Raw genomic sequence first — 13064 nt, 5'->3', positions numbered from 1 at the left:
TCAAGCCTGGACAGACGGTAAGCAGGTGGTGCGGGACTACACATGTGCATCTACCTTGGCTGATACCTATCTCCAATACACCAGGGAGGAAGGAGGGGCAGCCGCCAGCTTCAGGGAGTCCCAAAAGTCTAGAAAATATGGAGAACTTGCCCATCATTATATGTTTGTTCCCATAGGCTCAGATATATATATATATATATATATATATATATATATATATATATATATATATATATATATATATATATATATATATATATATATATATATATATATGTCGTGCCGAATAGGTAAAACTGATCAATTAGCAAGAACTCATTTAAAATTAAGTCCTTTCTAAAAAATTTTCTTATACGTTTAGAGATATATTTTTTAATTTATGTTAATGTAAAAATTAATAATTTTGTACGAAACGAACCTTAGAAAACTTACCTAACCTTATTATAACAAGAACAATTTATTTTAGCCTAACCCAACTAAATATATTTTAGATTTGTTTACAGTAATTTAATACTAAACAAACAGTGAAATATATTTTTCTTGTTAGGTTCAGAATGATTTTGGCGAAATTATTGCATACACAAATTTTCACTTGTCCTATATGGCAAGATGAGCGTTGCTATTTAAGCCAAGATCGCAAGTTCTGCCTATTCGGCACGACATATATATATATTATATATATATATATATATATATATATATATATATATATATATATATATATATATATATATATATATAATTATTTCCACTTCTGGTGCTGCAAGCTTGTGAAGATCCATAATAAGATACTAAAGAGGCTTCAGGAAAAATGGGTGGCGTGGTTGGTGCAGTGTGGCATTGTTGTGTGGCGTGGCATGGTTGGTGTGGTTAGTGCGCAGTGGCGTGGCAGGAGTGGTGTATCTACATCATGCAGGTGACAAGTGTCAACATAGCCTGGAGATGGATGCACGGGATGGTTTGTGTCCCTGTTGCCGCTCTCCCATTCACACTCCTGTAATTATTGATTGACACTGTCAGTGGCTAGCGGACGTTCTCTGGGCTACCGATCCCTGACCGTTGCTGGTGGTGATGGCCAATGTTGTCCATCTGCGCTAGTTGAAACCCACGTTTTAAATGTCCGCCGTTTATGCTCTAATCGATATTTCTGGTTAGCAGTAGCGACTGTGTCGTCACACAGGTTTCTTTGTTGATAGGTGGCTGGGGTCGGGAAGGTTGTTGCAGTAATGGTTTGGATGTTCTGGCTCTGGTTTTGTGTGTGTGTGTGTGTGTGTGTGTGTGTGTGTGTGTGTGTGTGTGTGTGTGTGTGTGTGTGGTTTTAACCAGGTTATCTGTCGGGGCTGAGCTTTATAAAGATCTTGGGGGCCCAGAATGTTTGCTTGTTGTCGGGTGTAGCTGTTTTCAGTGCTGTTTAACTTGGTCATGTATATATAGTTTTAATCCTGTGGTAAATTTTAGGCTGGACTGGATGATTTCCTAATGTGTTGCTCTTGTTCACTACCTTCGCTATGAGATTCACTGTCTTTACACCTTGTTTGTTGCGTCCCTTCATTTCGTTTCCTTCCATGCCAGTCTCTCGATGGTGATGCGATTTTTAGACTCATCATAGTCTGTGTGGTGAACAGTATTCTGAATTACTCTTTATTCAGAGTCTTGGTGATTATTTGTGCAGTTACTAGCTTTGCATGTGCTGCCCATGTTATCCTGTTAACGCTGGATGTGAGGAGGTGTTAGGTTTATATTCTGAGTTCCTATAAGTTGGTAATGTATCTTCTGTTCTCTTACTGCTTTTTCACATTATCATCTTACCTGTGACAAGTTTCGAGGGGTTGTTCTACCCTCGCAGCCCGGCCTACACCGCTGTTCTCCAGTTAGGACACAAATTGCATTTCGTGCATTTCTGCATGCTTAAAATACACGCTGGGTTAGCATACAACTTACAAATATATTTCTTTATAAATACATGATAATATTGAAATTAAGAAGAGAGGGGTGAAATTAAGGAGGGGTGTTGATATGTTGCTGTTTTTTAACTGTAAGGTAGGCAAGACTGATGGAGTGAATAATGGTGAAAGTGTGATGAATGGTTTAGAAAACCGACAAGTTGAAGAACTGAGACACTATGCAACGTATGGGAATCTTTATTGAAGAAACGTTTCGCCACACATTGGCTTCATCAGTCCAATATGAAACAGGAAGGTATAACCTCAGCCTGGAATCGATGTGTTCAGTCCATCACTCTTGTAGGAAATACAGCACAGAGCCAGAGAGGTGGCTTCTATACTGCAGTCAGGCGAGTCAAAGCAGGAGGCGGGATCATAGTGGGACCATTCACTAGTGTAAATAGGTCTTCGTCGAAAGGTTGGACAAGAGTTGAAGAATTTTTTGTATTAAGATCCCTTATACCTTCCTGCTTCGTATTGGACTAATGAAACCACACTGTGGCGAAACTTTTCTTCAATAAAGATTCCCATATGTTGCATAGTGTCTCAGTTTTTCAATGATGAAAGTGTTTCTTCTTTTTCGGATCACCCAGCCATGGTGGGAAACGGCCGATATGTTGATAAAAAAAATAAGAGATGGGTGGATCACGTTCGCCAGCGCGAGGCTTTCATCGAAATTTCGAGCGTGCATTGTTATACACTGGATGGATGTGGAGGACGGTGTACGGCCCAGCCTTCTTTGTTGACTACCTTCTCAGACTGTTGTATGTATTTTTTAGTAGTCAGGTGTTTGTTGAACTGTTCTTCTGTTCAAGTCTTCCTCTACCATCTTACTGTATGTAAAGTAAAAGGACACAAGTGCAACTAATGTGACATTTTATTGTGGCAACGTTTCGCTCTCCAGGAGCTTTATCAAGCTCGTGTTTATCTATATTCTGCTGGTGAGCTTCACATCATTTGTATGTGCCCGAGTAGGATGCTTACAGGTATGTGCCCGAGTATGAAATGTATAGGTGCCGGGTATGGTGTGATGTGGCCGGGAATTAAGGTTTACATGTATATGGAACAATGTGGGTGTAACCCCAGTGGAACACCACTTGTTACTTCTCCTTAAATTCTTCCCTTGACTGTATCTCTGACATTCCCACCACCTCATTACCCTCTCACCCTCCCCCCCACCCTCCTTACCACCTTCCTCCTCCCCCTCACTCCTTTCTTGTCTCCGGCTCTTTTACCCCTCTCCCGCTCTTTTTCCCCACTCTTCTGCCTTCTCACTCAAGACTCATCCTACCTCCCACGACTTTCCTACGCCCCCGACCCTTCCTGCCTTCCCCAGGAACTTTCTGCCTCTCCTAGGCCCTTCCTGTCTCCTTCCGACCCTTCCTGCCTCCCCCAAGAACTTCCTGCCTTTCCCAGACCCTTCTTGCCTTCCCCAAACCCTTCCTGCCTCTCCCAGGCCCTTCCTAATTCCTCGCCTTTTTCTCCTTTCTCTTCCTCTCCCCACCACCCTGTTCTACCCACCCCTCTTGCTCCATCCGCCTCCATCTCCATCTCCCCCTCCCTCTCCTCCATCTCTCCGTCCCCCTCGTCCCTCTCTTCTTCCCTCTCCTCCTCCCTCTCCTCCTCCTCCCTCTCTCTCCTCCTCCTCCCTCTCTCTCCTCCTCCTCCCTCTCTCTCCTCCTCCTCCCTCTCCTCCTCCCTCTCTCTCCTCCTCCTCCCTCTCCTCCTCCTCCCCCTCTTTCCCTAGCAATAGAGTTGTGAATGTGTGACCATGCTGACGGGTGGCGTCGTTAAACATGGGTCAGTATGTTTACTGCTGTGCTCCATTTGTTCTATTGTTGTTAGGCCTAACAAAAGTCAGCCAGGTGTAGTATTTTATTTTAGGGTAGTTTTAAACCCGTGTGGGTTAAGCTCGGGTAGTGATAAAGGTTCGATCCTCAATCTGCTAATTTCTTGACAAGGACGATGCGTAACGCTTGTTGAAAATTGTATAAAATACCGACAAGTTGATTAAGACGTGCATCAGTTAGGTATCTTCATTGTTGAAGCGTTTCACCTACACAGTAGGCTTTTCAGTCACATACAGAGACAGCAAGTGTAGTAGTGAAATGATGATGTAATCAGTCCATCAACCTTGGAGAAATTATATTTGAGGTTGTGAGTCTGGAGAAGAGTTCAGCTCTACGGAGCTGAAGAAGCTTACTGTGTAGGCGAAAACGTTTCACCGACGAAGATACCCAAGTGTTGCACATGTATCTTCTTCATTAACTGTCCTTACTGCTTGTGATGAGCATCACTGGTTTTATGCTTGAGGGATGAGGGTTTTTGATGGTATTCTCACTATAGGTTGGATGGAAGTCACAACCAGAGGTATTATTGTTCTTAGTGATGCAGCGGTATTGTTTTATTTTGTACCATGCCACTCTCTCATCTGTTTCCTCCCGCCCTGTACACACCTCTTCCTGCTCCATCTTCCATCTCCTCTCTTTTATCTTTCCTTCTTCCTTTACACTAATGGAAAGTGAAAACATGCAATTATATTAAGCTTTGTAACCCGCATGAGCTGTAGCAGTCTGTAGACAGCAAAAGCATTTCACGCCACCATTGAAGCCGTATTAATTTAATATCAGGTACCTTTAAGTCCCTCCTAAGAAGGTAATCGCTAGTATACTCTTAGATCACTTGCGAAGTCAACTGCTCAAATATAATCAAAGTTCTTCTTGTTACCTCCCTCGATAAGAATTATAGCATCACTGTTGGGTATAAGAATTATAGCATCACTGTTGGGTATAAGAATTATAGCATCACTGTTGGGTATAAGAATTATAGCATCACTGTTGGGTATAAGAATTATAGCATCACTGTTGGGTATAAGAATTATCAACTAGACTTCTACAATACAAACTGAAATGTTTGACATCCTAATGGCACTATGGTTAATTTATAACACTGAGCTTGACTTTTTGGTCATTACTGATTCTCTCTCTTTCCATCATCCCACTTTACTACCCCTTCTATATTTCTCCCATCACCTTACTTTACTATCCCTCCCGCTTTTCCCTCTATCCACTTTACCTCCACTCTTATACAGTCACCACTGCCGCTCCAGCCGCCGCCCCCACCACCACCGTCCCCACAACCACCACTACCATCCCCATCACCATACCCATCACCATACCCATCACCATATCCATCACCATATCCATCACCATACCCATCACCATACCCACCCTCACCATCCCCACCATCACCATCCCCACCACCATTCCCACCACCATCACCATCCCCACCACCGCCATCCCCACCACCACCATCACCCTCCCCACCACCACCACTACCATCTCCATCACCACCACCACCATCCCCACCATCACCACCACCGTCCCCACAACCACCACCATCCCCCCAACCACCACCATCCCCACCACCATCACCACCATCCCCACCACCACCACCACCATCATTACCACCATCCCCACCACCACCCTCATCACCATATCCACCATCCCCATCACCACCATCCCCACCACCACCACCACCATCCCCACCACCACCGCCATCCCCACCATCACTACCACCTGGTGCACCTCAGGCCACACCCTCACACTTGCAGACACCATCTTCACTCCCCCCCGGCCACCAGCAGGTAGGTTCGTCAGAGTCAGTTAGTGGCAGGAGAATTTCACCTGAGTTTTAACGAGTGTGAAATTGCTTCCCTCGACATTAGATTTGACGCCAGCTCTTGACTACCTGAATGTTTATATATATATATTTGAAAGAGAGGCGTTGTTTAAAATGTGTGTGTGTGTGTGTGTGTGTGTGTGCGTGTGCGTGCGCGCGTGTGTGTGTGCGTGCGCGCGTGTGTGTGCGTGCGCGCGCGCCCGTCCGTCCTCGCCCGTTTGTACTCGCCAAATTGTGAGGATAAAGACTCCTCTCCTGGTCTCGCCTCCTAGACCACTTTTACCGGCATCACAGGTTTCTGGCCTCTTGGGCCTTATCTTCTCTTGAAATTGTGTGTCGAGTTTGTCTCCACCACTGCCAAGCCCAAGTCATTCCACTCTTTAACCATCTTGAGACTAAAAAAAAAAATCCTAACATTCTTGTGGCTTATGTGTCTTCATCTTCCACCTATGAGCTCTTGATCCTGGCCCTTATAATTTTGTCCCTGTCTGCCTTATCAGTCTGCCTTATCAATTCTTCCAAGGTCATCAGGCTCAGTCCCGTCATCATCTCCTCATAGGGCATTTCCCTCGATTCTGGTACTAGTCTGCGTGCAAACATTTGGATTTTTTCGCGCTTCTGCACGTGTTTGACAAAGTGTGGACTTAAATGATTGTCCTGACATAGGTCGTATAAAATGTTCTTAAACATTATTTGTTCAATTTCCCAAATACTGTTTTGAGGTTGGCTGGTATTCCTTTTGCCACTGATGTTGTACAGTTTATTTGCAATTCTGGCGATATGATTAGTGTTATATTTACCCTTGGGTCCGTTTTGTTCTGATAATTGCAGATTCTCTCTACCCATATTGTACTCATTGTTCGGTCAGCCCTATCCATAATACATTTGTTTGGATTAAACTCGAGAAGCCATTAGTTTGACTACATATGCTGTCTGTTGAAGTCTCTCTGGAGTTTAACACTGTCTTCTCCTGTTCTTATTCTTCTCATTAGCTTTATATCGTTAGCAGACAGTGGTAAATAGAACTCAGTTCCCTCTGAAATGTCATTCACGTATATTAGGAACAGTAGTGGTCCTAACACTGATCTTTGTGGATCCCCACTCGTTACTCTCTCTCATTCTGATGTCGTAGTCCTTACTGTTACTCTCTACCTTCTGTCATTTAGGTACTTCAAACACTGGAGTGAACTGCCTTGTAATTCCAGCAAGTTCTAAGAAATGGTCTGGTAATACCGACAAGTTGTGGAAAAAGACACTTATGTTCAGTTCACGACTTTTATTAAAGGAAAAGTTACGCCACGAGTGACTTCTTCAAGACTGAAGAAGTCACTCGTGGTGAAACGTTTCCTTTAATAAATGCATGTTCTAATTTCTGGTTAAGTAGTGTATCAAATGTTTCTGTACAGTCCAAGAAAATGCAGTTAACCCAACCCTGTCTTTCTTGTTTCATCTGTCTGTCGTAGAATTAATGCAGATTTGTAACAGGATTTTCCATCCCTAGATCCATACTGGTTTCCTGTCAAGAATCTCCTCTCCAAGTGTCGCAGTATCCTTTTTTACTCTCTCCAAAAACTTTGATAGAATGCATGTTAGAGATATTGACCTATAATTCAGGGCTTCTTATCTGTCCCCCTTTTTAAATAATGGGGGACAACATTTGAGTTTTTTTTTCTGGCAGCTGTGCTGATTAAAGAGATGGATTGAATACCTTTGCTATTGAGTCACAGTAATTTTGCCCCTTTTCTCAGCGCCCATTGAGATTGTGTGTGTGTATTCACCTATATGTGGTTGTAGGGGTCAAGTCTCAGCTCCTGGCCCCGCCACTTTGTTGGTCGTTACTAGGCTCATTCTTGGTTTTGAGAGCCTTATCGTACCTCTTCAAGTTATGTATGAATCCTGCCTCTACCGCTTCACTCTCCAGATCATTCCACTTCGTAGCAACTCTTAAGGCTGAAGAAATACTTCCTAACGTGTCTGTAATTCATCTGAGTTTTTAACGTCCAGCTGTGCCCTCGTGTTCTTGCTTCCCATCTCTCAAACTCTGTTCCTATTTACTCTATCAATTCCCCTCAATATTTTGTACATTGTTATATCATATTCCTAGTACTTCTGTCCTCCATTGTCAACAGGCTGAGTTCTCTTAACCTCTCCTCACAGGACATACCCCTGAGCTTTAGGACTAAACTCGTTGCAAAACCTTTGCATTTTCTCTAGTTTCTTGACATGCTTAACCAGGTGTGGGTTCTGCACTGGTGTTGCATACTCCATTATGGGTCTGATGCTCAATGTATAGTGTCATGAATGGCTCCTTATTCAGATGTCCAAAAACTAGTCTTAGACTTGCCAGATGCGCATTTGCTGCAGCAGTTATTTAGTTGATATACGCCTCATGGGATATATTCGGTATAATACTCAACCCCAAAGGTTAACCTCCAAGAAGATATAAACAAAGTTTTCCAGTGGGCATCGGTAAACAATATGATGTTCAATGAGGACAAATTCCAACTACTCCATTATGGAAAACTGGAGGAGATAATAACTAGAACAGAGTATACTACTGACTCCGGCCATACAATAGAGCGGGAAAATAATGTTTACCTGGAGTTTACCTGGAGAGAGTTCCGGGGGTCAACGCCCCCGCGGCCCGGTCTGTGACCTGGGAGTAGTAATGTCTGAGGATCTCACTTTCAAGGGTCACAACAGTGCCACGATCGCACGTGCAAAGAAAATGATAGGATGGATAATAAGAACGTTCAAAACGAGAGATGCCAAGCCAGTGATAATCCTTTTCAAATCACTTGTTCTCTCTAGGCTGGAATACTGCTGTACATTAACATCTCCATTCAAAGCAGGTGAAATCGCAGATCTAGAGAGTGTACAGAGATCCTTTACTGCACGTATAAGTTCTGTCAAGCACCTTAACTACTGGGAACGCTTGGAAGCACTTGACTTGTACTCGTTGGAACGCAGGAGGGAGAGATATATCATAATCTACACTTGGAAAATCTTGGAAGGAATGGTCCCAAATCTGCACACAGAAATCACTCCCTACGAAAGTAAAAGACTGGGCAGGCGATGCAAAATGCCCCCAATAAAAAGTAGGGGCGCCATTGGTACACTAAGGGAAAACACCATAAGTGTCCGGGGCCCAAAACTGTTCAACAGCCTCCCATCTAGCATTAGGGGAATTGCCAATAAGTCCCTGGCTGCCTTTAAGAGAGAGCTGGACAGATACCTAAAGTCAGTGCCGGATCAGCCGGGCTGTGGCTCGTACGTTGGACTGCGTGCGGCCAGCAGTAACAGCCTAGTTGATCAGGCCCTGATCCATCGGGAGGCCTGGTCATGGACCGGGCCGCGGGGGCGTTGATCCCCGGAATAACCTCCAGGTAAGATCTTCCTTTAGTGTGATTTACAGCCTTTACCCCGAGCCTGTACTCCATCCGCGGTCTTTGCTCGTCCCCATACTTCATAACTTTGCACTTGCTGGGGTTAAACGTCGGTACCCACTTGTCAAACCAAATCTGCAGACTCTCCAGATACTTTCATAGTCTTTTCTGGTTCACGGCTGCTTGTATTATCATTAGTTTGGCATCTATGAACAGGAATTCCTCTGACTTTATCCCTTCCATAATGTCATTCACGTATTCAAGAAATAGCAATGGCCCTAGTACTGATCTTTGCAGAACTTCACTTGTCAGGTATGCCTTGATCCAGTGTAGTGCTTGCAGTGTCATTCCTGCCTCCTCCACTAGCTTTTATACCAGTCTCTTGTGCGATACTGTGTCAGAAGCCTTCCAAGAAGATATAATCTACTCATCCCTCTCCTCTCTTTCCCTCCTGTCGTAAACGTAAGACAAGATTTACCATCTCTAAAGCCATGCTGGTGGTCATCTATGACCCCATTATTTCTAGGTGTTCCCCGCTCTTCTAATAATGTACGAAACTTTACACACTATGCATGTCAGTGTGGCATTGGTCTGTAGTTTAACACTACCTGTCTGTCTTCCACACCTCCGGCAGTCTCCCTGTGTCGATAGACTTGAAAGACTGTTTCTAGAGGCACAATGTGTGCGTATGGAGGAGGGGGGCCTGCCATGTGTGGGTCATGTGGGTAGGGAAGGAGAGGCTGCCGCGTATGTGGACCATGTTGATCGGGATGGGAGGTGTGGATAAAGTGAGTAGGGAAGGAAGGTGTGGATCAAGTGGGTAGGGAAGGAAGAGATGGGTGTGGATCAAGTGGGTAGGGAAGGGAGGTGTGGGAGTGGTCTCTAAATAATAAACAGTCTACTAAGACTGGGTGAATGATAAGCAACCAAGTGGTATGTGGCATTACTGTCTCCGGTTGTCGGTTGATTGTGGTGATGTGATGGGTGATGTGATGAGTGGTGTAATGTGGTTGGTGGTGTGATGTGATTGGTGGTGTGATGTGATGGATGGTGTGATAAGTGTATGACCAGCTGTGGTAGTGTTGATGTGAAGGGTGGTAGTGTTGGTGTGAAGGGTGGTAGTGTTGATGTGAAGGGTGGTAGTGTTGGTGTGAAGGGTGGTAGTGTTGGTGTGAAGGGTGGTAGTGTTGGTGTAAAGGGCAGTAGTGTTGATGTGAAGGGCAGTAGTGTTGGTGTGAAGGGCAGTAGTGTTGGTGTGAAGGGCAGTAGTGTTGGTGTGAAGGGCAGTAGTGTTGGTGTGAAGGGCAGTAGTGTTGGTGTGAAGGGCAGTAGTGTTGGTGTGAAGGGCGGTAGTGTTGGTGTGAAGGGTGGTAGTGTTGGTGTGAAGGGCGGTAGTGTTGGTGTGAAGGGCGGTAGTGTTGGTGTGAAGGGCAGTAGTATTGGTGTCAAGGGTGGTGGTGTTGGTGTGAAGGGCAGTAGTGTTGGTGTGAAGGGCGGTAGTGTTGGTGTGAAGGGCAGTAGTGCTGGTGTGAAGGGCGGTAGTGTTGGTGTGAAGGGCGGTAGTTTTGGTGTGAAGGGCGGTAGTTTTGGTGTGAAGGGCGGTAGTGTTGGTATGAAGGGCGGTAGTGTTGGTGTGAAGGGCGGTAGTGTTGGTGTGCAGGGCAGTAGTGTTGGTGTGAAGGGTGGTGGTGTTGATGTGATGTGTGGTGGTGTTGATGTGAAGGGTGGTAATGTTGGTGTGAAGGGCAGTAGTGTTGGTGTGAAGGGCAGTAGTGTTGGTGTGAAGGGCAGTAGTGTTGGTGTGAAGGGCAGTAGTGTTGGTGTGAAGGGCAGTAGTGTTGGTGTGAAGGGCAGTAGTGTTGGTGTGAAGGGCAGTAGTGTTGGTGTGAAGGGCAGTAGTGTTGGTGTGAAGGGCAGTAGTGTTGGTGTGAAGGGCAGTAGTGTTGGTGTGAAGGGCAGTAGTGTTGGTGTGAAGGTCGGTAGTGTTGGTGTGAAGGGCAGTAGTGTTGGTGTGCAGGGCAGTAGTGTTGGTGTGAAGGGTGGTGGTGTTGATGTGATGTGTGGTGGTGTTGATGTGAAGGGTGGTAATGTTGATATGATGTGTGGTGGTGTTGATGTTGAGGGTGATGGTGTGATTGTAAGATCGGTTGATACCTGTAGTATGTAAGAATGTGGTTTGCATATATATCAGCAACTAGAAGTCTCCACGTGTAACCCACAATATATCATAAGGTTCCGTATACTACGTATACGGAACGTATACCATACAACATTACCGATTAGTTGGTATACTTCCAGCATTACCTTCTTAATTATTCAGCAGGAGTACTTAATTACCATACACACGGGAACGGCTCTCTAATATTCTAATCGGGTATTACTTGGTTATATAAGGGATTGTGTTGCTATTGCTCTGATGTTGTACATAGTGTTGCTCTGTTGTGTAGTGGGTGTTGTAGTATGTACAGTGTTGCTGTGTTGTGTACAGTGAATGTTGTAAAGTTGTGTATACCGAGTGTTGTAAAGTTGTGTACAATGTTCCTGTGTTGTGTACAGTGGGTGTTGCTGTGCTGTTGCGTACAGTGTGTAGCTGTGGTGTGTACCGTGTTGCTTGGGTGTTGCGTACAGTGGGTGCTACTGTAGTGTTATCTACAGTGTTGGTGTGTTGTGTACATTGAATGTTGCTGTAGTGTTGTGTACAGTGGATGGTGCTTTGTGTACGATGGATATTATTGTGTTGTGTAAAGTTTGTGTATAGTGTTGTGGCGTTGTGTATAGTGAGTGTTACTGTGACGTTGTCCAATAGTGTGTTGTGTACAGTAGGTTTTACTATGTTGTATACAGTTGGTGTTGTAGTGTGCACTGTGGCTGTTGCTGTTGTGTATATTCCAGCAGGTGTTTGTGATTGTATACTTTTAGTTGCTTTGTGTGTGTGTGTGTGTGTGTGTGTGTGTGTGTGTGTGTGTGTGTGTGTGTGTGTGTGTGCACAGATGCATTGGTTAGTGCCAGTTGTTTATAAACTACCAATTAATGATGGCACTGGAAGAGTGCAAAATTTGAATCTCATTTAGGTGCTGTTAACTAAGAGGTCTGGCCTGAAAGTGCGTAGAGCAGCAGTTACTCATGTGAGAGAAGCTACGCAAGCGTAAGGCTGGGGTTGGTAGGGTGGATGGGAAGGGAAGGGTAGTTAGTGATGGCGGCGTATCTGAGCAAGGTGATGAGCTGCGTCAAACAGGCAGTTAGACAATTAGTGAGTGCGGGCCTTTTAGCCTGGCTGTAATAGACGCCGCATTAATGGAGTTGGTAGGGAGGCCGGCCCCATTAATGGTGTTGGGAGGGGAGTGTGGGTCCCATTAATGCTGGAGGCGAGGGGTAACAGGCAGGGGAAGGGTTTTTCAAGGTAGAAAGGGTTGGAAGGGCGTAGTGGAGTAGAATAATGAACACTGTGTGTGTGTGATCAGTGCTGGCAGGAGGGGGGGAGTGTTCGACAGGGACGAGTATCCTCTGTGGTGATGAGTCTGACCTGGGGAGGGACGGGGAAGAACGTAGAAGGGGAAGACTCACTGCCCAGCGCAGTGAGTCTTTCCCTTCTACGTTCCCCCCCCCCCTTTTTTTTTTTTACTTCCCAGAGCAGGATGCGCTCCCTCTCATTTAAACTAACTTCATTTTTCTGGGATGAAGTTAGTTTAAATGAGAGAGTGTGTATCCTGCTCTGGGAAGTAAAATAAAAAAAAAGGGAATGAAAATCGCACATACGATCCTGTTGTGCTTGAGAACTGACGTGGGCTTGAAAAGGAAAATTGATTTCATCAAAAGTGTTTTGAATATTTGTGTGTGTGTGTGTGTGTGCGTGTGGTGTGTGTGTGTGTGTAAACAAGATAATATTGTGTATGAAGAAACATGATACAGTCATGTGGGGAAGAATGATAAGTGTGTATGAGAAAGCATAACTATGTGTGGACATATGGGAAATAAACAGAACGGTCTATCACTGCCTCACAGCTTTGTAAGTTACACTGTGGATGAACTGGAGGAGGGAAGTGTGTGGTGGGCG

This window comes from Cherax quadricarinatus, chromosome 23, assembly GCF_038502225.1.
Source record: "Cherax quadricarinatus isolate ZL_2023a chromosome 23, ASM3850222v1, whole genome shotgun sequence".
NCBI lineage: Eukaryota > Metazoa > Arthropoda > Malacostraca > Decapoda > Parastacidae > Cherax > Cherax quadricarinatus.
Note: the sequence above shows the minus strand (reverse complement) of the source record.